Genomic DNA, 27843 nt, shown 5'->3' with positions numbered 1-27843 from the left:
AGGATCAGATCACATTAATATTGCTTGCTATCAAGATCTGTGTACTCTTCTCCCTTCCAGGGGGAAGATATATATATATATATCTACAACTCAGATGCATCAACTGGAAAATTCATCGGACAGGAACAATGGAAAAACGACCAAGAAAGGATAAACGATTAGTAATGTCGGACATTTCAGAAGTAGTCAAGTGCACTATACGAAGCATAAGAACAAAGGAATTAAAATTAGCAAAACAACTAAAAACTAAGAATATTAATATACCCCTGATAATAGAAACAAAAAGAAATTAGAAATTAAAGGGAACAAAAGATATAGATAGTTTTACTATGGAGTGGACTAACACATAAGAGCTTCTAGTGGAGTGACCATTTTCCATTCATTATAAATGGAAAAATACAATACGAAAGTACAATTTTGTAAATGATCGAAGCATAACAGTTAAATTAAAAACAAAAAGAAACGACTTAAATAGCATAGGAGTATATGCCTCTAAAGAAGGTAGAAAAGAGGACGGACTCTGAACAATTTTATGAAGAACTACAAAAACAGTTAAATTAATGTAATAAAAATTACTATATATTAATAGCAGGGGATCATAATGCTAGAGCTGGAAATAATCCAATCCCAAATGTCTTAGGAAAATATGAAAAATTTTTCATGAATACCAATGGCCAAGAACTATTAGACTTTTGTGTTTTCAATAATTTTAAAATAATTAATACTTAAAAAAAATAATACAAATAAATACACTTGGAATGGCAGAGGAACAATATCTATAATTGATTATATCATTACTAATCACGAACTAGCTCCGCGTGTGAGAGATATACATGTTTGCAGAGAAAATGAAATTTTTTCAGATCATTACCTAGTAGTTTCTAAAATAGAATTACTAATAAAATGAAGAAATTAAGTAAATAAGAAAAAACCAAGAAGTAAAACACGTATACAAAGTATATGTATTACAAGAAGAAAGCATTATAATGCTATATCAATTAAAATTAACAGATTACCTAAAGGTAGCCAAACTCAATGAAGATATGGAAGAATGGAAACTTTAATAAAGATAATTCATAAAGCAGCTTCTGAAGTACTTGGAAAGAAAAATAAAATATTGCAAAAAAAATATCAAAATTTTGAACACAGATATAGAAAATAGAATAAAAGAAAAACAAATGGCATATAAATCATTCCTTCAAAAACATACAAAGGAAACAGAAGAAATATACAAAAACAAAAGAAAAGTAGCTAAAACCATAGTACAGAAAGCTCACTAGGATTCTTGGGACAGATTTATTAATAAAATAGAAGATATACATAGAAGACAAGATATAGCCTACAAAATATTAATGAAATTAAACAATGACGAAAGAGATAAAAGCACAAATTGCCATAATACAACAGAAACAACTGACAGAACATTATAAGAATTTATTGTAACCAAATTGAATAACATAAAACAATAATGAAGAAATCAGTACTGATATAGAACCAATTAGATTGGAAGACCTAAAAGAAGCAATAAATTAAAAAAATAGAAAATCAACTGGATTAGAAGGCATAAATACAGAGCTTAGGAAATATGGTGGAGGATATTTACATCACAGATTCTTAAAATTAATAAATAACTGTTGGAGGAAATATGAGGTTCCATGAGATTAGTCAAAAGCTAAAGTTATGTCTATATTTAAGAAAGGAGACAGAGATGATTGTGGAAATTACAGATAAGTTTCTTAAATACAGGTACAAAATTTCCAGTAAAATCCTGAATACAAGACTTAAAAATATTGCAAACAATCTACTCTTAGAGGAACGAAATTGTTTCAGGCATGAAAGATTGTATATACAATATTTATGTGTTAAAACAAATTATTGAAAAAAAAAGGTAAGAATTTAATTTAGAGACTCATTTGGCCTTAATAGATTAGTAAAAAGCTTTTGATAAAATGCACAGTGAAAAATTATGGAATATAATGAAAAATGAAAACCAAGGATATCCATTACATTTGCTGCAAGCCATACAAAGTTTATATAAAAATACACAAATACAGTTACAGTTAGGTAATAAATTAACAGAAGAGATTACAAATAATCAAAGTGTTAGACAAGGATGTAGCTTATCTCCAACTTTATTCAATATATATATATATATATAAAACAAATTATCCAGTTGACCAGAAGAACTGTTATCGATACAATGCTGCATACAGATGATCAGAAAAGTTAAACAAAATAAGCCAACAAAAATATGTGCTTTCTCATACCACTTCCACCTCTAATAAGGTGGTGTAGTCAAACTTTCGCAAACATTTATGCCACGGACAGATTCAAAACCAGAGCCTTTTGGTTGGAAAGCGCATACATAACTACTTGGCTAACCAGCCAATATATATATATTTTTAATAAAATACAAAATCTTTTTAACAAACTATAGAGCACAGAAAGCATCAATTTGACTTATTTAAGATATTAATATGAAGGTTATTGCAAATGCATTCACATTTTATAGCCAAACGGAAATTAAACTTAAAAACTCCAAATTTTGGATTTGGAAACCATTTAGGGACATAAGAATTTCTACATTTGTGCTATTATTATTGATATAATGATAAGTATGTATGTACGTAAGTATTATTATTATTATTATTATTATTTCTTTCCAATTTGATTATTAAAACGGAAGTTTTCCTCGATGTGAGAAAATATAAATATATTACTGCGGTACAATGAATAAACATTTCACGTAAGAAATTAGCATCATCGGCGCTTTCCAAATGATGAAAATTGGATAATATCACTTTCTAACCTATACATACAGCCCGCGAGATCGAATTCCACTGTAGCATGCAGGTTTGCGAATGTTTTTAAGTGGTAGATGGTTCATCGCCAGGTGTAAGACGACGATTCTGATAACAAGATGCCTAAAATGTTTGAGAAAGTATCGTGTTGGGTCTCAAGAGTAGGGTTTCACAGATTACCTAACCTTTGAATCCACAGTAGTAAAGTGCTCCAGGTCTACAAAGCATTGGGGTTGGAGTGACCAAAAAAATTTTAAAACAACTTATTTATTTATTCGTATAGAGTTTCCTCCCTTTTTCTCCCCCGTCCCTATTGGGGCGAGTCGAGCCCACTCATGGGGGGTTAGGTATTTATGGCTGTAGATCCGTGTGTGTTCACGGAGCCGGTTTGCCTGCTTGCGGGATGAAAAACGCCAGATAAACTGGCGGAAAAAACTCTACTGCCCGCGCCCAAGACCGGCTTGGCTATGGTAGATCCTCAAATTCCTCATGTCTTCGACGGGAATCGAATCTGGGACACTCCTTCCGTAGTCATATGGGTGAGAAGCGCAAAGCCACTAGGCTAACTGCGCGGACTATAAAACAACTAAAATAATTATATAAGAAACAGAAACTGATATATACTATTTTTTTATATCAGAAAAGATTACTGAAACCAGAACAGCAACGATTGGTTGGAATGTGCGTGTTGATAAATGAAAATGATAACTCCAATCACCGAGAAAGCCATAAATTTCATGAAATGGATTTTTGACCTCAAAAAGTAATATTTTGTACTGTTTTGTTGAGATAAATGAAATTCATATAACTAGACATTTTAGAAGTGTGTTAATATATCATAGGCCTTTAAGGGGGAAACCTTTAGGAAGGTAGTGATTAATTAATTTATTTAAAAAAATATGAAAAACCAGGCTCACCACAAAGAAATGTCCTTATTTTTGTGAAATACGAATTGGCAGAGCCGAAATGATACCTATATAGGATCCTGGATCTATCATAATGTATAATATACCTACTAGTTTAAAAATATATACAGTATATTTACTGATAAATAAGTTAATATATGAAAGAATTTGGAGGTTATTTTATGTTCTATATTCTGTCCACATTTTCTTTCCTCTGTTCGTTTTCTCCAGCTATTATTTCATTTTTCACACTTTTTATAGTTCTATAGAATCCTGCATATCAATTAAGAAGTGGCATCCATATTTAAACATACGCCGCTTTATACATTTCCATATAATTAAATAATTTTATTTAAAAAGAAGGGTGTGCTGCGACGACAAATATGCTTCGTCTTTCCGTGGCAATAGTCTATGCTTCCGCTGTAGGGAGTACAATATCGTGAAAATTTTTTTGTTTGTTTGTTTTAGTTGTTTGCTACACGTCACGAGCACCGAACCTTTAGTAATAAAATGGTTTTGTATGAGTGCTTCTGCAATGACGTTATTCTCCATGATTCCATGGCAAGAGTAGTTTTTCTTACATGCCAGATTAATCGATGTGTGTTTCTTCATCTAGAACGAAATAGGCAAGTCGTTCGTAACCCACTGGTAAAAATTCATACATCTACTTTCAGATGTTCCTGCATGTTACCACTGAGTTGCAAACAACTAGCCTATTTCGTCCTGAATAGCCAACCGGAGAAAAATAATAAACGAAATAGGACATATTGTACCGCCCCTAAAATTCTGGGACAGTTTTTCTTCGAAAAACAAATCATTAGGGTGAGTCGTCGAGAGAATGACTTACCTCAAATGACTTCGAATTCATGATATATACGAGAATTATGATTATGATATATATTCGAATTTATGATATATATGATATTACATACTTACATACAAGTATACACAACAAATACAACTATATTATTTCGGAGAAACACACACGCACATACACGTGCGCACTGCTTGAGGTTGAATAGTTCGTGGGAATTCTTTTCATACTGAGATCATATGCATACTTAATGCATAGAGCAAGTAATAAAAATACTTTTGGTTGCTGCGGCCTTCTCTACTTCCTTTTACTTTCACAATGAATAGCAGTTAATGATCCTTCTCGACTGGAAAATATATAAAAGGAGATTCTGCGCTGCTGGATGCCCTTCACTTTAACATCAGTAGCAATTAAGAAAGCAGGATTGACTCTTTCATGTGTTTGGTGGGAATAAGGGTGCGTGTACACTTTATGCGATGATTTTTATGGTAATCCTAAAACAGGGTAGTCAGTTGAATTTTAAATACCACGGAAGGAGTAGAAGACTGGGAACAAAGACTGTTTACTGACAATGATTATGAATACGTGTATGTTGCAATTTTCAGGAAATACATATTAAAAAGTTCGCACAGAAGAAAGCAGAAGCATGAGGAAAAGAAAACTAGTTTATTTCTTTCTCTCTCTGTTTTTTTTTTTTTTTACTTTTTATTTGAGAAAGACATGAAAGATGAAATGCTTTTTAAACGTGTTAAAAATGCCTGAGTTTCTATCTTTCTATTTTATGTGTGTCGACGGGTAGAGATGACGTCAACAGAAGATCCCCCGTGAATCGACTGGTGGAATTCACACTGGAGATCATTAATTAGGCGGGAAGTTTCAAGGTAGTGTGGGCGTAACTACTAATGGATTTCTTCATTACTGGAAAAAAATGTTGATGTCAGTGCAATAAGATTTGAATAGGGATCTCTCTCTCTCTCTCTCTCTCTCTCTCTCTGTTTTCAACATTTTGAGGACGGGGTTTACATAATAATAATACTAACAAACTATATCACAGAAGGATAATAAGCATATAGCCATGTTTCCGATTCACTAATATATGTTTCAAGGAACACGAAGTAGTGCAGAAATAAGTTCTTTGTAAACCTGAGTACTTTGGTATTTAAATGCGCTTGTTTGTAGTGGGGGGGTAAGGAAAAATATATTGGAGTCTACTTCTATTCTGGATTTGTAGGTATACGACCTTATATTAACCTTACTAATATACGAGGGGAGCTGGAAAGTTCAGATAAACACCTAGAACAAAAATGATATTAAAGCAACTGATATAACCACAAGAAAGAGCATACTAATAGCAGAGTTATAAAGCTTACTTATGTTCTTATATTCTTATATCCTCGTGTGTTCTTTCTTGTGGTTATATCAGCTTCTTTAATATCATTTTTGTTCTCGGTGTTAATCAGAACTTTCCAGACCTACCCCCTTGTAACTAATGTTTTAAGTTAAGAGTCTTAACTTGGGACTCAAAACTCATCTATTTCATCACTGAAAAGGAATTTTCTTGTGCTTTTTTTTTTTTTCGAGCAAGATTAGACGAAGGTCATCCTTAAAACAAGATGATCAGCTTATATAAAAATCCCACCAACCTCTGCACAGTCTGCGATAAAAAATAAGTGACCAAAAAAATAAAAATATTAATAATAATAAAGCATTTACAAATGTTGTTGATTCTATAGTTGGAAGTATAGGATGGATGATGGATTGGAATATTTAGGCCAATAAGTGAATATTCCATTCCATTATTAACCCTACTGTTCAATTTTTTTTTCAATAATAGCATTAAAATAACAGAAAGAAACTAGATTAAATTTTAAACAAAAACTGAAATGATCGTAAGTTAAATGTCGTTAGATTGTAGTTGAATTTTATCGCTCTGTATGAGACTACTACTCTGCTTACTGAATGGCTTGAATACTTCCATGTTTGGTCTCTAAAGCTGTAGTGATTGTCCTCGTCAACAGCTAGCGCAGCGACATTTCAGTCCCACCCCCCAATCTTTCCATTATTAACATTTCAGGTGCATCCAGTTTGTAGCGTATTTTTAAGTGGTCTCACCCAAGAAAAGTTGTAAATCTACTATACATTTCGTACCAGGATTGGACGAAAGGTTATATAATCTGGGTAAGATCCACTTAAAAATACTCTTCACACTGGATGCATCTGAAATGTCAATAATGGAAAGATTGGGGGGGGGGGATTAAATGTCGCTCAGCTGTTGATGAGGACAATCACTACAGCTTTCTCGAGAGCTGAGCATTTCATCTGCTAATAATTACTGCACATGCTGTACAAACTGGCAATAATATCTCGAATTCAAATATTATTTTAAAAGACTTTTATTATTAATTATCACTGTGAAATATATTGCATATAGTTGTATGATATTTGTTTTTTTGTTCGAGCAGTATTTTTGAAGAAGCAGACAGATGTAGTGTGAAGGATCGTTTAGTTCATAATGAAGGTAGAAATTATGTGTATGAGTACGCAGAAATATAGAATCCAAGTATGCCTATATTTTTATATCGTGTCATAATGCAAAGTTGTTTGTAGTTCTGTACAGTTTGTCTGTGCACAAATTAAAAAAGTTTTATGTATTGTACTTTTAACTAAATAGTGCGCTTATCAAGAAAAAGTTATAACTAATCACCTGCAAAACCTGAAATAAAAAAAAAAAGTTTTTTTTTCTGTTGTGCCAAGAAGTTTCATCAAGACTACGTTCACTAACCTGCAGTACTAATTCGAGCTATGACATTCATCATTTTTACAGTGTAATTATTGCAAAGAGCCATCGTATTATGCAAGTCAAATTCATTGCGGTCTTCTCCGAATACTCCTAGCATACAAGTATACACGTATGGTATTAATTAGTCTTCTTCCTTTATATACCAATACATTTTTCTTGTTATTAATAAAGTTATTGTAGGACCAGGGTGGTTTTTGCAGTGAGGATTATCTCTTTCGTTAAATACGATATTTTGTTAATAACCCAATATGCGAGTATAAAACATATAGTAAGAGTCACGGCAAATCAAATACCGCAGAGAGTCACCAACTACTCTTATTAAAGAAAAAGAATCATCAGAGCTAAAATTTCTAACTAATTCTATTTCTAAATTAAATATTGTGGATTCTCCATTTTTATACTACGGGGATAACCGGATACAGCCTACAAAATATAAAGTGTTAAATCCAATTAATAATAATAATAATAATAATAATAATAAAGTGAAAATAACGAAGATCGCATCGTCCAACCGATTTCGATCATATTAGGAACATATCGTGAATACAAGGCACTGATGTATTATAGTTTTAAAACGTTCACGTGTGAGATTGTTATAAAAAAAACCTTATGTTGTTATTGCTGCACGAAAATTTCAGTCCATTCAAAAAAAAATTATAGCATATGTGGGAGTGGCGAATTTCGCAAAATACAGCTGTTACATTTATTGATAAAGGTCCTCTGAAAACTACTTTGATTTGATAAGTCCAATCGAACTAAAATGAAAAGGCGAATTTATACGACAGGAAGTTTTTTCCTCTGAAGACATTTCTATAAGGCGCATTATTCAATCGATTTCTACCAAATCTAGAATACTCTCTGACAGTATGACACTGTTTTAAAGTCCTCTCAAAAATTCGGTCTAATTGCTATAATGATGGAGCTCTTTATTCACAAATCGTATTCAACCGTCTGTGAACCAAATTTCCCATATTTGTTTCTTATGTTGTTTGAGGTCCCCTGAATTGTCGCTCAATTGTACCAAAATAGAGACCGAGATTACAAAAGAGAAAGAATAAAGCGAAATGCCGCAAGCAATGCTACAGGTCTCATTATTCAACCAATGTCCACAATTTATTCCTTCATTATTTCCTTTTACTAGCCTAAAATAATTGATATCTGAGTAAAAACACATGTAAAAAGTGAGCTAACGTACTGCCAAAGGACAGCTGCAGTTTATAAGCGGTTACTTGGTTGACATTGTTCTTTTAAATACCGAGAATGTAAATTCACTCCAGAAATCCGAGCAATGCTAATTAATTATTAAATATAATGTCACAACTAAACTGCATTTAACATCTTACTTCCTCACACATGGCTCAATTTTTAACGCGAATTTTTTAATAATGAAATATATAAATGTTAATAGCATATGTTACTAGTGTTATCTTCATCGTTCTGGGGACAGACCCAACGTTACATTTTATGACAGAAATAATATTACCATTAAAATATACAAGTATAAACGCGTAATGTAAAAAGGAAATATTAGTATGACGATATCATTAACTATTATGCAGAGAGATTTAACATAGTTTTAAAATATTGAATATCATTTTTAAAAAATCAAAGAACTACTGAATACGGTAGTTCTTTGATTTGATAAGGAAAACCAGTCATTTTAAAATATGACAGAGTGGATTTTATTATAATGTAATCATAACAAAACCGAATTGTGTAAAAATGAAAACTAAATTTATTATTGTATCTGCTAGACTTTGTATATTTATTATTATTATTATGAAATGAGTCAAAAGACTCATCATGGGAGGTTCTTCTGTCACACACACACACACACACACACACCTAGATAATCATACGCGTCTTAAATATATTCACTGTTTCCGCACTCACGACACTCTAGGGAAATGCATTCCAATCACTCACGACTCTCCATGCAAAAAAAAAAAAAAAAAAAACCCTGCTCCCTACCCCTTGCTCACACCCTCCTTACGCAGTTTCCAGGAATGACCTCTTGTTATCCCTCTGTCTTCCGCCATCACTCTATGTAAAACTTCTTCCACATTATCTGGTAATAACCATTAGCAACTTATATGTCTTAATCATATCCCCACCACGCTCCTCCATCTATTCGCCACTTTCTGCAAATTATATTTTCTCAACTGTGTTCACAGTCAACATTCCATAAACCAGAAACAACCTTGGCCAATCGTCTCTAGGCCCTTTCCCAAACTTCATATTTTTGAAAACCAGGTGACAAAATCTGTACACAGTAATCAATACAATGTCTTATCAAAGTATTATACAATGGTTCCATTGTATAAGACTTTAATCAGGCCGCATAACGTCATCACTTCTACACATCAGTGTCCTCTGAATCATTCCCATAATCTGCTAGTGCTCTCCCTACAATTTTAGCAATGTATCCCCGAAATTTTAGGTTCTTGTCCACAATCACACTGGGAGTGATTATCATTTAGCAGATAATACCACTCACTTGCCCATTCAACCACTGCATTCAAGTCCTCTTGCAATGTCGCAACATTCACTCTACTCCTCACAGTTCTACCCAACTTTTCATCATCTGCAAACAACTGGGACACACCACGAGTGATACTTCTGGGATATCGCTCCTCCATAGAAAACTCGACTTGCTAGTACCTATTAGATTGATCTCCAATCTTCATTCCAGCGCGCTAATTTACTATATCTCTAACCCTATCAATTCAAATTTAATTACCAGCTTGTCATGTGAGAGTCTATCAATTAATACGCTTAATTACAAAATTAATTTATAGTTCATATTCTGAACAATCACGATCTGCACTTTGAATTGTTCCTGTTCAACAGACGTTGTGAAGTTAGTCAAGCCATGGCAAAACTTTTTTTTTAGAGACGGGGGATTTGATTTACTCGGCTGTTTCTAACCATAACAGTTTCATCTCAAATTTGTTTGTACTGAACAGTTACTCTGAGAGGAAGAAAGAGAACAAAGAACAATCACTTTTTTCGCCCTGGAGAGGCCATATCACACATCCCAAAGGACTATAAATTTTTATAGTGCAGTTTATATGATCTTTATCGCTAAGCAGAAATATATTGAAGGGTAAAGAGTCCTTCCATTTAGTGTTTCTAATCGCATGATTTAAAATTCAACGATTTATACTTTGTGACCGTCCTAAAATTCCATGAGGGGATTTCAAGGAAGTCACAAGAATTAGAGAAGAATTAGAGAAGTGGTGAAATAGCTAAAGACAGGGTGGCCATAAATTAACTTTCCCTCTTTGGAGGTATCTGTAGCTAAAACTAATACACGGAATGAGAACATTTTATATTGAGACTTTCGAAGGCATGGGGAGATGAATTCCACGAAAAAAAAAAAAAAAGATTTCGTACCAAAAGTCGCCGATAGGGGAAGTTTTGGCGCTGGTGGAGGCGAAAGCAGTCAAATATTTGCAGTAAACGCAGGTAAAAAGGATTATGCAAATTTTACTGTGCGTACGTGACAGCAGCGCCACCAATTCCACTTAAAAAGGGATTGGTAACGTTCAGGCAGTTATTCGAATGACTGACGATTTGTGCTCAATATGCGTCCTATCTTGCCTCAGCATGCTTTACTTGTTAAGTTGTTTAACCTTAAACAGTGCAATGCCGTAGAGGCCCTTCGGGAATTTAGAAGGCTTCATAACCTGCGTACAGGTCCTATGTCAGCTGTAGCACTGAGAGTTATGATTAAGAAGTTTGAAGAAACTGGATCACTAGGAGTTAGACCTGGCAGAGAACGGAAAGCAGTGCAAGAAGAGACAGTAACAGACGTTGCTACTGCGGTGTTCGACAACACAGGGACCAGTACTGGTTCCCTGAGTCATCGTCCAAGCGCTCGTGCCATAGCTCGCAAACTTGATATGGCTTATGGTACAGTCTGGAAAATCTTACGGAAAATGCTTCACTTCTATCCGTATAAGTTCAGTCGTGTGCAAGCACTACTACTGCAGATTATGATAAGCGCATGACCTTCGCGCTAACGTTTCTTGCCCGAATGGAGGTCGACAATGACTGGCCTTGGAGAATATTGTGGGGTGATGAGGCTCATTTTTATCTGAATGGGTCGGTCAACACTCACAACTGCAGAATTTGGGCATCTGAATATCCCCAAGCGATCCAGCAAGTACCACTTCATTCTCCAAAAGTAACCGTGTGGTGTGGCTTCACAGCCGATTTCATAATAGGACCATACTTTTTTTGAGCGTATTACCCCTACAGGTCCTGTAACCTGCTCCATTACTGGAGAGATTTATTGACGAATGCTGGAAAATTTTGTCATTCCTGCATTGCAGCAAAAAAAACAATGTTTGGACTTCCATAATTTTCATGCAGGATGGAGCACGGCCACACATTGAACGTTCAGTACAGCGCCTTTTACGCCAGCATTTCAGTAATGAGAGGGTTGTCAGTCAGTTCTTTCCGACGCATGGCCGCCTCGATCCCCGGACATCACTCCATGTGACTTTTGGTTGTGGGGGTATTTGAAAATCCGTTGTGTACGTTGGTGGCGTTTCCAACTTGCATGTCTTGAAAGAGAACATAAAACGGGCTGTTATGAACATCCAATCCGACTCCTTACACTCAGCTGCAGAACATGTCACACACCGGATGCAATTTGTTGTACACAAGAAAGGTCAGCACATTGAAAATCGTGTATGTGGTCCAGGGGACCCTGATTCTGATGAATAAAACATTATTTCCTGTGAGTTCAATCACTACATTAATTTCTGTGTCTCTCACAAGTTGTTTTAGTTTAATTATTATTATTATTATTATTATTATTATTATCGTGTAACGCGCCACATATCCAGATGAAATGAGTGACGCGGCTGTCGCTTACCGTCGAAATGTTATTCCATTTTATCTGCCTTTAATGTAATTATCCGCTTGTTTTCGGCTCCGCCAGCGCCAAAATTTCTCTTATCGGCGACTTTTGGTACTAAATGTTTTTTGTTTTTTTTTTCGAGGAAATCATCTCCCCATGCCTTCAAAAGTCTAAATATAAAATTTGGTCTCATTCCGTTTATTGGTTTTAGCTACAGATGCCTCCAAAGAGGGAAAGTTATTTTATGGCCACCTTGTATAATAAACATAAAATTGAATGCTTTTCTACTTTTGCGATTTTTATAAATTCTATTGCCTCTTTTTTTTTTTGCTAAAGCAAGCTGCCACAAAAAACTAAAAATTCGCACCTATATGATTACGCTTATATACATATCACGATAAACTATGGAATTTTTTCTTTGTGAGTGTAACATTAAAAATAAAGAAACAAAGAAGCGCCGTGTATGTTTGTTGTGTCCTAACTGCAGCAAGATGGATGCACCTACTCAAAAAAGCACAGCAGGAGAAAGCAAGTACTCAGAAGCAATCCATGGATTCTGATTAAATATGATATAGTGTTACTAATTAAAATTCAACCATCCCATCTTGTTCTATAATAATTCCTTAAAAGTAGCATTGGTACCCTACCAACCACTAAGTCGAGGGGAACCACACAACATACACACGCAATTAAAATTCATTGAGAAAAACGCTGAATTACATGTTGATAAAAACTGGGTTCACTGGGTTCTGTATACTGTACTCTATATTCAGTTTTGTTTTATGTAAATTTAACTTTTTATCACTTAAAAATACACATTTTTCATTCGAAATATTTCACTGCAAAATTTTGACTCCTCTAATAGTACTGGTATTTTATTTAATTTAGTATGAATAAACGTGAAGACTTTTTACCGATGTGTGACACATATGGGTATATTTTCATGCTCCCACTTAACTTTCCCAAAGGCGAAGATCATCAGACGTACCGAGGGTTTATTTTTTGTGTACAACCTAATTTAGAATATCGTTCTTTGTGGTGTTGAAAACTATCTTTAACGTCCAAACAACGTTTGAATTCAAGAAAAATACGGAAACATCCTTTAATCCGCTAGATCTACATGACTGATTACAGTGATATATATAGTTCGCATATGAACATGTTCAGGGTTTAGATCGGATGAACTTTGATTCGCAGAAATGAATTTGTTTATGGTATTAGTAACGTAGATCACCACGGTACAACTACACCGCACACCGGTCAGTCACCTATGGTTCATTTTCTGGTGGCAACTACTCATGCGTATGGTTCTTTTGTTCAATGTACTAATTTAGAATATTTTCAGTTGAGACAAATATGCGAAATGACCTTATAAACGGCGAGCCTCACTTCACTAGGCTAGTATGCGAGGAACCTTTTATAGAGATAATGAAAGATTACGAAAATAGGCTCATACGGAGAGGTGATATCCTTTCTTTTCCTCCCGGAAACTTGGTTGTTAACTTCAGTAAAAGAGATGAACAGGGTGAATAATAGATACACCACGCAAGACAATAAACGCTGGGTGATCTACGTTACTAATACCATAAACAAATTCATTTCTGCAGTTCAAAAAACTGACAAACTTAAGAATAACCTTTCGGAACAGATTTATCTTAGTTTCGACGAGAATCTGTAGTGGTAAACAAGCAATGACTTTTACAAACTGGGAACCTGCCTTGATAGCTCAAGAATAAAACTTCTTTCCATATATAAAATTGAGTATTTAAAAAAAGCAGAAAATATGTAATATTGTATTATAATTTTTAGTTTTTTCAAACTATAATTTTAATTTGAAAAACAATGTAATTTATTGTAATACAATAAATACAACAGTTCGTTGCATTGTAATGCATTTCTTCTTTTACTTTTATTTATTTTTAATTTAAAAACGTGATTATAAATTTAATTTTACAAAAAATTCTATTTAAAATATTTCACTCTTATGAAATTCTTACACAATTTGAAGAAATCCCTCTTCTAAAAACTTTCAGAGCGCTTAATCAAAATTTACGAAAGTTAGAATAAAACATTTTTCTGTATCTGCCTGAACAAAAAACAAAAGATTACCAAAACAAAATTAACTAGTTTTGTTAATTTTCTAATCATCTGCTCTAGTAATAGCGCTAACTAGCCAAAAAAGGAGGTAGGGAAGCCATTTTTTCGATAATTTTAAGTCCCATTTCCACGTGTATATTCCTGAAGACAACGCAGAATTAAAGAAAAATATTCACGTATGGGAGACTTGCTCGGTGTGAGCTGTCACCGAGTGACGTACAGAGTTTCATAATTTACTCTTGTTAACTAGTTTAAAGGATGATAAAATATGACGCCCTTGTGGAAATAGATCACGTGGTTTTACCACCTACCACGACGTCCTTGATGCTCATTTGGACAACTGTTGCGTCTCATTTTGGCGCCACTCACCACACTGCCACGCTGGTACATACCTTTACACTGACTTTGCAAACACATCTTTATAGCAGTATTCTTTTATACGGTATTGTACAATATATGTAATATGTACACCAGGTCAAAATATGCTGCCTGTTTTCCTTTATTTGCTAAATACCATATTTTATTGATACATTATGAATATTTCCAGTCAAAAAAATCCGGGTGAGATCTGCAAATACAAGGCACGGAATACAGCCTGAAGGACGACTGGAATTACGAGTAAAGCAAAGCCTTTCGTGTGTGTGTGTGTGTGTGTGTGTGTGTGTGTGTGTGTGTGTGTGTGTGTGTGTGTGTGTGTGTGTGTGTGTGTGTGTGTGTGTGTGTGTGTGTGTGTGTGTGTCACTTAGAGTCTGATTAAACCTACCCTTGAATTCAACAGCAATATAAAATTTTCATTCTCATTTAATTCCGATTTTGCTTCCCTTGCATTTTTTTTTTGTTTTATTCATAAAGATTAGTAACACTTTTTATTCGAAAAAAAATCAAAAAATACTTCTAAAATGTTAATCCTAATCCTGTGGCTTCCTTTGTGAGAGAGATGCAGCTGATTGCTAGGGAGATAATTATGAAGCAAGGTGGTTTCGCGTTGCCTTCCCTGCCGTAAGTATTTATGACTGTGGCCGTCTTTGTTCACGGGACCGGTTTGCTTGTTTTGAGGGATAAAAAAAGTGAGTTACAGGGAGAAAAACCCTCCACTTTCGTATGAGACTGGTTAACTCACCTTTAGCCGAAAGGTTATAAATTAAGGTTTCTCATGTCATGGACGGGAATTGAACCTAGGTCTTTCCGACCAAAAGCTGCGTCTATACTGACTGAGCTACGGAGGCTCAAAAATTTTAATGTAGGAATAATTCCATATTGTGTATATAGAAAGAAGTTTTATTCTTCTGACGGAATCAAAAAACATGATCGAATGATTTTTAACACTTTTTAAAAACCTCTTAAGACTGTAATCTTTCCTTTTTTTAGTTCTTTGGTCCATGGGTTGGACGAAGGCATTTTTCTCCAAATATAGTTCAACACACACGCGCGCGTGCGTCGTCTCATGAGTTGCCTTTCGATAACTGCTTTCGGTTTCAAATCAACAAATACAGAAAACAAGTCGAGTGGATAACAATTCCACTCTTCAACCAATAGGCTGTAGATTCGAAACGTACCGCGAGAGCGAATGTTTGTGAATGTCTCTAGGTCGTAAACGAATTATTTGTCTACCACTCTTGTCATTGGAGGCCTGAAGGATTTCATGTTTAGAGTAAGGTTTCGGATTTTTTTAATCCTTAACACATCCACGTTAATAATTTTTAAAAAATGTAATACAGGTTTACTGCATTTCGTGGGTGAGACTTACATTAAAAAATTCTGACACCCAAAAAAGAAGTGTAAAGAGAGGAGGGTGCCTTCTCTTCCTAGAATATGTTAAGTTCTATATGCAGCATATATTTTCATTAATGCAGTTTATTATATCTATGAAATGGGTTAATTTCATTTTAAATGTCGCTTAAATCTTTGATTCTGGGTTCCATATGAAATTTCTGCTAGTAGAGCAGCAATTACTCCTTTTCAGTCCCCCTCACCTCAACTCGCTGATATTCAGGAGAATTTCGTTGTAAAAAATGCCCCTCCTTGAGAGCTTGCACTAGATCCACTTGAAATCTAGAGTGTCCCACAAATCAGTTTCACGATATGATACTTGTCACCGGTTGCTGGAACCATATCAAGCTATACCAAAAGTTTGCAATCGATACTAGTGAGACTCTGATTGAAAGTCTTACTGAGTAGGACTTTTTCAGTTTTCTTCCGACCCATCCATCAGTTATGAAGATGAAGTTTACGCTTGAAGACTTATGCTCTTTTTTATGACAATATAGCCAACGAAAAGTTGCAAACCTATAAATAGATACTTTTTTTTTACAAGTAACTTCGGACATAAAATCGTTCTTTCATAAACAAAATCCGTAGTCTATTAAGCTTTTTATATATATACACCGAGAAATATCGCCAATTACTAAACTTGTGAAAGTGAGCAATACACATGATTCATTGTATTTTACTGAATTGGTTTGTCTATTTGTGCGGCTCTTTAAGTTTTTTTTTTTTTCATTCCTGTCAAAATATCTAAATAAATTTTACGATTTAATATCTACGATGTAATGAATTGAACAGTCGTTAATATGCAGAAAAATATAAAATTTTCAATAGAACGATTGAAAGAACAACTAATGCATTAAACCAGCACTGAGTCGGCATCCTTTGAAAGGAAAATCTCGGCGAATGAAAAATGAGTCGCAATCGCTAGCGCCGAATACTTGCCTGTCGAAAATCTCGATGATTTAAAAGCTCCGTTGTTCCCCCCCACACCACCACCACCACCCTTCTCCTTGGATCTGAGGGAATTTTTACTTAGTAAATATTGATTAAGTTCAACTAATTTAAAAGCCCATTCAAAACGCTAGTTTGCCGTTCAAGCAAACCTGAGATATACATCTATAATGCAAAACTGAAACGTGTTCTATGGCATGCGCAAAGGAATTTGGTGAGCAATTCGTGTAGAACCCATAGTTGCCCTTGAGGGAAGAACGAAAACGTTGATGAAGCATTCGTGTTCCGCATTCCATTCTGAGATGACATCGTCCGCGGACACACTTTACAGAATAAATACGCATATCCTTTCCTCTACTTTCAGAATGAATTAATTAAAACAAATTAAATTAAATCATTAAAGCAAGTAAACTCATAAATCACATCTTCACTAATTTTACCTCATCATATCGCAACAATGTTCATTACTTTCAGCTAGATTTCAAAAAAAAAAAGTTGACAAATAATAGACTACTACTACTACTACCTTGAATATCAGTCCATGCCACGTAACAATCTATTGAACATTAGCGACAGGTTGAGGGACATATCTAGAATGATAGCACGTAAAACATTTTGTGTCAAAACATTTTATTAAAATGATGATTTGTTTTTCAATAAGAAACGCAGTATCTTAACATATTTTCATCCTCATATGAGGACATAAACTGAGATATTCTGGGATACTTTGTGAAGGGAAGATCGAAATCTCCCAAAAAGTGAGTGACAGTTGCTCCAAATTTCTCACAATAAATGGCGAGTCAGCATCTTTTACCCAGAGGAAAATTTACTGAAATAGAAAGTTCAATTAAAAAATTATTGAAATTTAGCAGCAAAAGTATAAAAAATATCTGGCACTTTTTTTTTTTTTTTTTTTTTGTACTTCGGTAAATCAGTATGAAAATTCATCCACAAATATCCAATCGGTATAGGCGCAGATTTTTCATTCGGCACCTGGGACAATGTTCCAGTTTTCTATTTTGGGCACTTGCACTAAAAAAATTCTGAAAAGCATTAATTTAACGAAGAGAAAATTGCTGAACAAAAACAGAATCCAGTTACTGATTTAGTAGATTATTTTAAATATGGTAGTCTTAATAATATGAATATTCCTATCTTTTGTATATTTTTGTAATATTTCGGTCTATCCAAAGAAAGGGCTCGCCTATACCAAGTGAGCTACAAAGGCTCCACTCATGGATCACATATTTGAAAAAAAAACTATACAGCGTCTCACTGTTGTAAAACGACATATCAAAAAACAAAACGTTTTTTGATATGTCGTTTAGGCCAATACTTTCAATAATTATTAAAAAAAAAAGAAAATTAATGGTTGGCAATGAATAACCGCAGGACACAAAGGACGCCGTCTGCAAGATTTATTATTATTTGCGATCAGCAAATATTAAACAGAATATTATTTTCATAATATGTGGAACAGAAAAAACGTTCTTCTTATGATCTCAAAATTAAATATGCATTTCAATTTCTTTTATTAAATTTCAGATACTGTATATTATATATATGTCCATACCATATTTTTTGAAATATCCACCGCCTGTGAATAAATCACTCACCCTTATTTGAAGGGGAGGAGAGGAAGCGTACTTTATGTGACTTTACTGAAGTGTGAAAGGTATACATCTCAGGTATAAATGTTTGGAGTTTTTTTTTTACTCCTCTTTCATAAGGAGGTAGCAGGGCGCTTTCCTTCGGGAACCTAGGGTTTTGCATCGCAAAATTGCTATAACGCGCATTTAACCGTAAACTGGCCTCAGCTGTATTTCAAGACAACTCACCCAATATTTCGCTAACTAGCGAATAATGTTAGGTGGAACAGAGAGAGAGAGAGAGAGAGAGAGAGAGAGAGAGAGAGAGAGAGAGAGAGAGAGAGAACAGCGTGCTAGCTATTCAGAAAAAAAAAACATTCAAGTATTTTTTGCTCGAAAAAAAAAACAATTGTATTTATTTAAAAATCTATTTAAAGCATGAAAAATCTGAAATCAGAAAAATACTTTTGAAAACAGTTTTGATAACAATATCGTGTTTTATTGAGATATTTTCCTAGCATTCCACCACAAAATGTGATAATTATTACGATATGAGTAATTATTACATTATTATATTATGATGCAATTATATTATATTATTATATTATATTATAAAATTATTATTATAAAATAATAATATAATTATTATATTATATTATACAACAGTTATATTACATTATTATATTCATACATTAAGGAACGGTTAGCAGAAGCTTTTAAAGATCAATAATAACTAACTCTGATTTAAAAGCTTGAGAAACGTTATAATTTGCTCTAAACTCATTCCTATTTAACAATGTAATAGAATTTGCTTCCTTATGTATTCTTTATCATAATATCAGAAATTTCGCCAATAATATCGCACTTTTTTTTTCCAATACTTTCTTTTGTATATGTTAAGCTTAACCCATCCACACACACTTCAAGAATAAATTGATTCGTAAATAAAATAAAACGAATAACCACCCCCAGAATGAGAGTCTTATGTTAGTTGCAACATGTGGTTAAGACCGTGAACTGTTTCAAAACAAATTTAATGACTCACACAAAAACCCAGCATGAAAGAAAAAAAAAAAGTGGTGAGAAACAGCACTTCATTTGTGTACTGTCATGCTTCAGCTTCTTTCTAAATGTTTGGCTAATATCGCACGTGGGTGGAGAACGCTGCTAGTAGCTTGAAATTCTGATGTTAATGTTATCGCACAATGTGTACAAGAAACCGGATATGTCGTCACTTCCACTATATTTGTGTGTTGAATCGCCACTCCTCAAGGACGCCACTTATTCGAAATTACTTAGAAGGTGGCAACTTCCTGGTAAAGTTCCTGTTTTTTTTTTTTTCGAAAAAGAAAATAGGTATCTGTGACTTCCGCAACTCACTTCGTATACGTGAAGAAGATAAAAATTATCTTAATAAAAGTTTCACTTTCTATTTCATTATTACACCTTCAATATACACTATGAGATCAGTATTGCAAATATAGATTTAAATCTCAAAAACCTGTTATTTTTGTGATTCCAAGAGTGTATATATAAATAATATAATTAAATACATTATATATAAAGCTCACTTATCTTGGAAAAACAACGCTGCGTCATACGAAAAACGACGCACGCTGTTTGTTTGTAAAGATTTGGATTTAAATCCCGTCTCTAGGACCTTGCGAACAACGTTATGTTTCTGACTTTCAAAAGAAAGTGAAGGGCCATTCTCATACGGCAGGGCAGGGGTAAAGTTTTTTTTTTTCATCTCTCAAACAAACTAGACGAAGAATCCTTTTAAATGGAAAAGATTTGAATTCGATTGTCGTCGTGATAAGATGCGTGTTTTTATTACATTTATTTTAATTGAAGGTGAGTTAGTTGATCTCATGTGGAATCAGCTGGGTTTCTTCACCCAGAAATTCGTATTTTTAATCTCACATAAGGAAAAATCTGTCAGAGCACATCAGGGGCGAATGCTGGTCTTAAAATTCACGCTTGCTCTTGTTATCATTCAGGGAATGAGAGGTGTGATTGAAATCTAATTTGCGGAATAATGAATTACTGACCATTTAAAACTATATATTTAGAAATTTATGTACATTTAATCATACAAATACAACATTTATTTTACAAATGATATTCTATCTTTTTCAATTTAGCTACTTGAATACAAATTCTACCCTACGGTTCTTCTTTATGAGCTGGTCAATAACATCATCATAAAAAGTTAACTTAATTTTCCCAAGCAACACGCCCACTTGTAAAGGCTGGCTGAAGCTCACTGCTAGAGCTACGTTGACTGCGTATGGCCTGTGTTTAAGACGACGTGAAGGGAGCGGAAATGGCCATGCGCGCACATGAAATCACAGCGCTGCAGCGAGGACCTAGAAGCTCCCACAGCCGAGCAAGGCAAGGTAGTATGTCATATGAACAGGTAATGTCAAGGACATTACATGTCCATATGTCTAACGAAAAAGTTAGACATATGGACAGGTAATGTTTGTAGTACTATGTTTAGTGCAAGGTCCGCTATGAACAAATAAATATTACTTCTTTCTCAAGTAATGAGCTTGCACAGCAAACATGGAGAATTTTGCTGTCCACTAATGGTGGACAGCAGATGACACTGTGTGTGTAGATAATAGATAGTGGCAGCATAGTGCACAGATGGTAGATCTTGGTATGTACATGGAGGATAAAGCAGTGTAGAAAGTGGATTGTGAAGATTGTCCTCCAGTGATGAGTCCTGTGATTTTCCGTGGAGGTATCACGTAATAATAACCACCACCTTATAGATAACAAATAACTTTTTGAATACGGCGATCATACTTAGTATTCTAGTTTTCGTGGTTATAAGTTAACCGTAACGCTATTAATAAATACGAAAAAGTTAGACATATGGACAGATAAAAAAAAAAAAAAAAACGTGACGAAAGTCACGGAAAACTTCGTGCACAGGAAACACAAATAATATTATACGGACGCTTGCGTTACAAAAGTTACTTCGGCAATTGCAATTGTTGTCTTTCTACCTCTCTTTTAATATATAGGATTATTTTGGGTAGTAAGTAAAAGGAAAATAATTTGGCTAAATCGCCTTCTTAGTTATCGTACTGGCAACAACAAAGAATGTATTTTAAAAAGTAGCACCATATAAATAAAAAAACGCTCCACGATATAAAAAAGTAGCACGGTACCAAAAAGGAATTCTATACATTGAAATCCTGCACCCCATGTAGCTGACATGTATGTGAGCACAAAAAATATTTATTTTGTGCTGTAAAATGAATAAACGGTAGAAAGATGCCTAATTTTGTAATTTCTTCATTTTCCATTTAATTTACAGAAACATCTTTTTAACTAGGATGCAATTTCTGAAGTCACACTTCCCCTGACTCAGAAATGTATACCTGCAGAGATGTTAAAGAAGCAACCCGATGTATTTATTGACTTACACAACTAATTCGATTATTATGAATACAGTTGTTTATACAAACAAAATTAATCTATTCTGGAATTTAGGATTTTTGAAGATAATGCTCGTAAAGAACTTCTTGGATATAATTAACACTGATAAGCATAGCTTAACAGAACATCGAGCAACCCCAAGTATTACCCTTTTCAAAATTAACCAATAGTTTAGTTGTCTGAAGACCAATAACTAACTATTGGTTATTTTTGAAAAAGGTATTGATTTCAAAGAAATTGTGATAAATTATATTATTTTACATAAATACAGAATGGCTTATTTGTACTGAATATTGTTATTACGATAGGCTGTAACATTACAAAAGGAGAATAAATTTTAAGAAATAAAAGGAGAACGCATAAAAAGGGGATAAAATATAGAAGAGAGACATGAAACAATAATAATATAAGCTTATTAAGCATTAATTATGTATGAAATATAACAATTAGAGTTTCAATAACTGGAATCGAACACGTTCTGCCAGACAGCGGCTTGTGTAACAGGATACTGCAGAATCCAAGAGCAGTTGAACCTTCACAAGATTTTTCAAATGAAAATCAATTAGCTCATCTCACATGGAGGTATTATTCCCCTTCTTGGAAACTCATCTTTTTAACCCATCAAAACATGCTAACTAGCTATAGAGCACACCCAGGAGATATCCGATTGTTACCATTGGATATCTCCTGATTTATGAAGACGCGCTCAGTTTTTCCCGCAAAGAGCACAAGAGCAACATCGAAGAGTATAAATTAAAGATGCCAAGAAATTATATTCTCGCTTTCATCCTTTATCGAAGTGTAAGCAAACAAAGTTAGCGCATGAAATAACGTCATGATTGGACAACTCATATATAGAGGCTAACGACTTCACATCAATTGCTTAATATCCCATAATGCAACGCACGTATCCTTATAGACATGTATAATACTATGCATTATGGGAAGGGCCACTACCCAGACTGATTTCGACCTTTACTGAGGCGTCATCAGTGAGAGCCAGATCCAGAAGTGATACCAAGGTTGAAGTAATGAAGAAGTCATATTTCCATATACAAGTAGCCAAAAGGTATCACACCTCATCACTAAAATACTCTGGATTAGAGATAGATGCTGAAAGTTTTTTCACTTGGTTATACTATAAATTAAAAATGTTACAATAAAGGTCGAAACAGGTATGGGTAGTGGTCATTCCCATAATGCATAGCATTATACATTTCTGTAAGGATATGTGCGTTGCATTATGGAATACTAAGGCAAGTAGTGCGAAGTTATTAGCCTCTATATATGAGTTGCCCAGTCATGAAGTTACTTCATGTGCAAACTTTGTTTGCTTACACTTGGATAAGGGATATGGATAAGGGATAGGTTTGCTTACACTTGGATAAAGATGCCAAGAATATAATTTCTTGGCATCTTTAATGTATAATATAACCAAGTGGAAAAACTTTCAACATCGAAAAGTAGTTAATTTATGGGAGCAAACCGCTGAAAATGCTTCCTTACTATGTCATAATTCTGTGAAATTCGTTACATCTCAACCGAACAATAAAGAAAAAATAAATAAATAAGTTATAATTAAATAGACTCATTTTTCTTAATTAATCAGCTTCATTATAAATCCTTTCCGCTGAACGCTATAGTAAACCTTTACAATAATATATATATATATATATATATATATATATATATATATATATATATATATATATATATATATATATATATATATATATATATATATATATATATATTTTTTTTTTTTTTTACCCCCCAAAACTGAAGACGGGTGTAAAACGTGTTTGGAATTAAAAGGCACACTTCAGAGAAGAAGATAATGACCAAGTATCTAAACAATTTCCTGTTCAAGAAAACGTCGAGTCTGCTAGTACATACGTGCAATGAAAATCACGAGCTAAGTTTTGCAAGAAGGCACGGATTTTTGTTGTTGTTATTGTTTGTCCCTCCCTCGATTTTTTTTGTTGTTTGTTTTTAACCCCCCCCTCCCTTCACCTGAATATTTCCAGGATATATATGGTACATTGAGGATTATGGTATTTACGAATAAGGCGAAAAAAATTGAATATCTGGTGGGATCCCTCATTTAATTAACCTCTTTACTTTCCATTAATTACTAAAGAATGATTTTAAAATGATTCTCTTTTCAGTTTCATCAGTGGAGCAAAGTACTTCTAGTGGTATAATCAACTTTGGCCTTGGATATCGCAATTATCTCTTCTGTCACTAAAGTTAAAATTCATTTCGATGATTTATTTGTAAAGATAAAGTGTTTTTTTTTTCTCTTTCAGAGAATTATGGTCTAAAATCAAACAAATCAGGATGACTGAGATATTTTCTGCAATTAAGCAGATTATTTGATTGTTTAATACACTGGAGGAATCTTATCAGCAAAACAGGATTATTATAAAGAACATTTCGACTCTAAAGATTTATCTCAACAAATATTTGAAATACGAAAGACTTATAGAAGTGAAACTTGCACCATTAAGATTAATAAGTTTCCAATTTTTATTTACAAGTGTTCAATGTAGTATCATCTCACTTACAAATGTCTCAAAGGGAAACAACTTCTTTTCACATACTGGATCATATTTGTACGTTAAGATAATTCTTTCTTTATTCAGATCACCCAGATTGACTGGTCCTATTGGGAAACGTCTAGTTTCCCAACCCAATAGGACTAACTGCTCGGCCAACTAGACCGGGTCTAGTTGGCCGAGTAGTTAGCGTATCCGCTCTCCAATCAAGAGGCTACGGGTTCGAATCCCGCCTAGGCATGGATGTTTGTGATTGTCCTCACCTTCATGCATTCAATCATACAAGTGAATAAACACTCCTCAAGTTTCTCCTCATGGACTGTGTCACCATGGAGGTAGGGGGGTAATAGACCCAATCCTCCAGCAATGGGAGAGGCCTTCACCCTGTAGTGGGTAGAAAACTGGCTGAATATTAACATCAACATTGGGAAACAAATAAACAGAATATTTAGCGTAAGATTGAAAAAAAAAATCTCGCTGGAAATATGGGAAACATGAGGGTCAATGCATAGATTTATCATGACCAAGTCCGCGCGGTTAGCCTAGTGGCTATGCGCTTCGCAACCATATGCCTGGGGAAGGAGTGTCCTAGGTTCGATTCCCGTCGACGACGCGAGGAGCTTAAGGATCTTCCTCAGCCATAGCCAAGTTAGCTGGTCTTGGGCGTGGAGAGCAAGGTTTTTTCCACCAGTTTATCTGGGGTTTTTCATCCGGAAAGCAGGCAAATCGGTCCAGTGAACACACACACGGATTACAGTCAGTAATACTGATCCAGCCATAGGTCTGATTCGTCAGCTATGCCGGTTTCGGAGAGCCCGGATAAAATCTGGGGGGGGGGGGGGACTGAGATGGTGCAGTACCTCCCCGTAAAGGGGACTCACGGCCGTGTATCATCATACCATTATTATTATTATTATCGTGACCAATTCCCACATTTATGACACTAGGACTTCACCGAAAAGTATCAATTCACCGTAATGGGAATTGACAGTAATCATACAGGCAACCCTCCCCATCACCACGACGGGGGGACGGCATCGTTTTCTTCTTGTAATAGAAACATTAATTTCATTAATAGAAACATTAATTAAGACGACGGCAACGAAGACACTTGTTCAAGTTATGGAAGTGAAACTTGCACCATTAAGATGAATAAGTTTCCAGTGTTCAATGTAATATCATCTCACTTGCAAATATCTCAAGGAGAAACGACTTCTTTTTTCTCAAGGAGAAAAAGAATGGAAAATATAACTTGTTTATAGACAAGCGCACAAAACATTCATTCTGAAGCTGTCTTTAGCATATTTAATTCTCACAGCTTGTAGATCACCTTACCCTACCTGCAAATTATACTGATTAATCGTTTTGATAGGCAGATGTATTAAATGCACTGAAAGATGGAATAAAAATTAGGATTTTCTTCCTTTTCAAAAGACTGTCTAGGCAGAAGGATTAAAAATAACAGAATACGACCAATTTTGCTTTATAGCCATCTATCAAGAGTGTGTCATAAAAAATCCAAAGATGTATTTGTTCCCCCCCCCCAAAAAAAAACAACCTTTTTGGGCTTCAAAATCAGCCATGCTTAATTTATTGTAAATTCTTTTTTTTTTTTCTTCAAATAAAAACTCTTCAAAATGAATTTGGGCATACATATTTCACTACATGTATACAAAAACGCACAAATAATCGGATTTGTGGGTTAAAAGAGATGAGATTAAGAAATAAAAAAAAAAAAAATACAGACTTGAACTTAATATTAAAATGGCAATTAAAAGTTAAAATCAGAAATCTAACAATCTGGAAATAAACTATGATTAATTTTAAAATCCTCCAGATGTAGGAATGGAGGACGATTCGAAATTATCATAATAATTGTACAGTTGCATTGTGAAATTTAATAAACTTTGATATCAGAATTAAAATTTGTCGAGTCATTTCAACTGGGCCATTTTAAAGAAAAATTAAGAAAATAAAATTATGGTGATACATTACATATACTCGTACCAAAAACAGATCTAGATTCAATTGTTGGGATAATTAAGAATGTCACTATAAAAAATGTGATTACGAAAGGAACTTTTTATGCTCGTTTATGATCATTTCCTTCCTTGTTAGTAATGTTTGTTTTACCTATATTTGCCACTAAAAATGGTATCAGATGACGCGACAAATTGTAGTCTGGATTCCGAATTTTTTAATTCCTTGCAAGTTATTTTTTTCTTTTCTTTTCTTTTGTATTCGATGACACGTTTCGCTAAGTTCTGTACGTGTCAATAATCCAAATGAAACAAAAACTGTGGTGGCTAGAAAATGTTTTGTATGAACTGATTCTAAATAGTGAATTTCCATAAAATCCATTCAGACAGAACCAAGAAATGTCTTCTGCACAGCTGGGTGGACGATAGGTGGACAAAACTAGTCTAACAGGTGCTTACGATTTTGCGTCAAGTATCTAAGAAAAAAAAAATCATTAAATGCTGACGATTCTCGTATACAAAACATAACTTCAAAGTAGTAGTAGGAACGCTGCTCCAGTGAACCATGAATTCATTCCAGAATCCTAAGGTTATGAAACGGTCAAAGGAAACAGGGCAAATGCATATCTTCAGCAATTGGCTTCATTTTTTTTTTTTTTTTGTACAAGCTGTGTTATAATACATGTTACTAAATGTAATTTATAATGTCGTTTATTCATTTATTTATTAGCAGAAAGATAGGTAAGCCTTATGTGACAACAGGTACCGAAAGCATTGATGACATGTGAAATATTTTTTTCCCTACTCAGCAATCCCGTCAAATGTATAAGAAATATTGTATGAGATGTGAAACAGATTCAGCTTGATCAATTCTGTTCATTATACAGTAAATGTCGAATTTTATATCGGAAATCGTTTGAGCTCAGAGTAATTCGCTAATAATCCAACCTAATTTTGGTTCTCTGTGACTGCAGCACAATCAGTGTCCCCCCCCCAAAAAAACCTCCGAACAGATAATACACAAGGAATGTACATACAGCATAACATTGAAGCACGTTCGAGGTATTAATACATGTTAGTATTAATAGGCTATTAATAAGTAAAAGGCAAACAGATTAGTGCGAGATTACTCACTAGGCGTAGTTAATATCCCGAGGGAGCGATTAAAATCATCAGCATCTAAGAGTAATTCTACTGCATGCATTACTCGTGTCACTACCGCAATAAAAATATATTCTGGTCTTAAATGGTTAAAATTG

Source organism: Typopeltis vanoorti, chromosome 11 (genome assembly GCF_054136105.1).
Source record: "Typopeltis vanoorti isolate ZY-2024b chromosome 11, IOZ_Tvanoo_1.0, whole genome shotgun sequence".
NCBI classification, from domain to species: domain Eukaryota; kingdom Metazoa; phylum Arthropoda; class Arachnida; order Uropygi; family Thelyphonidae; genus Typopeltis; species Typopeltis vanoorti.
Note: the sequence above shows the minus strand (reverse complement) of the source record.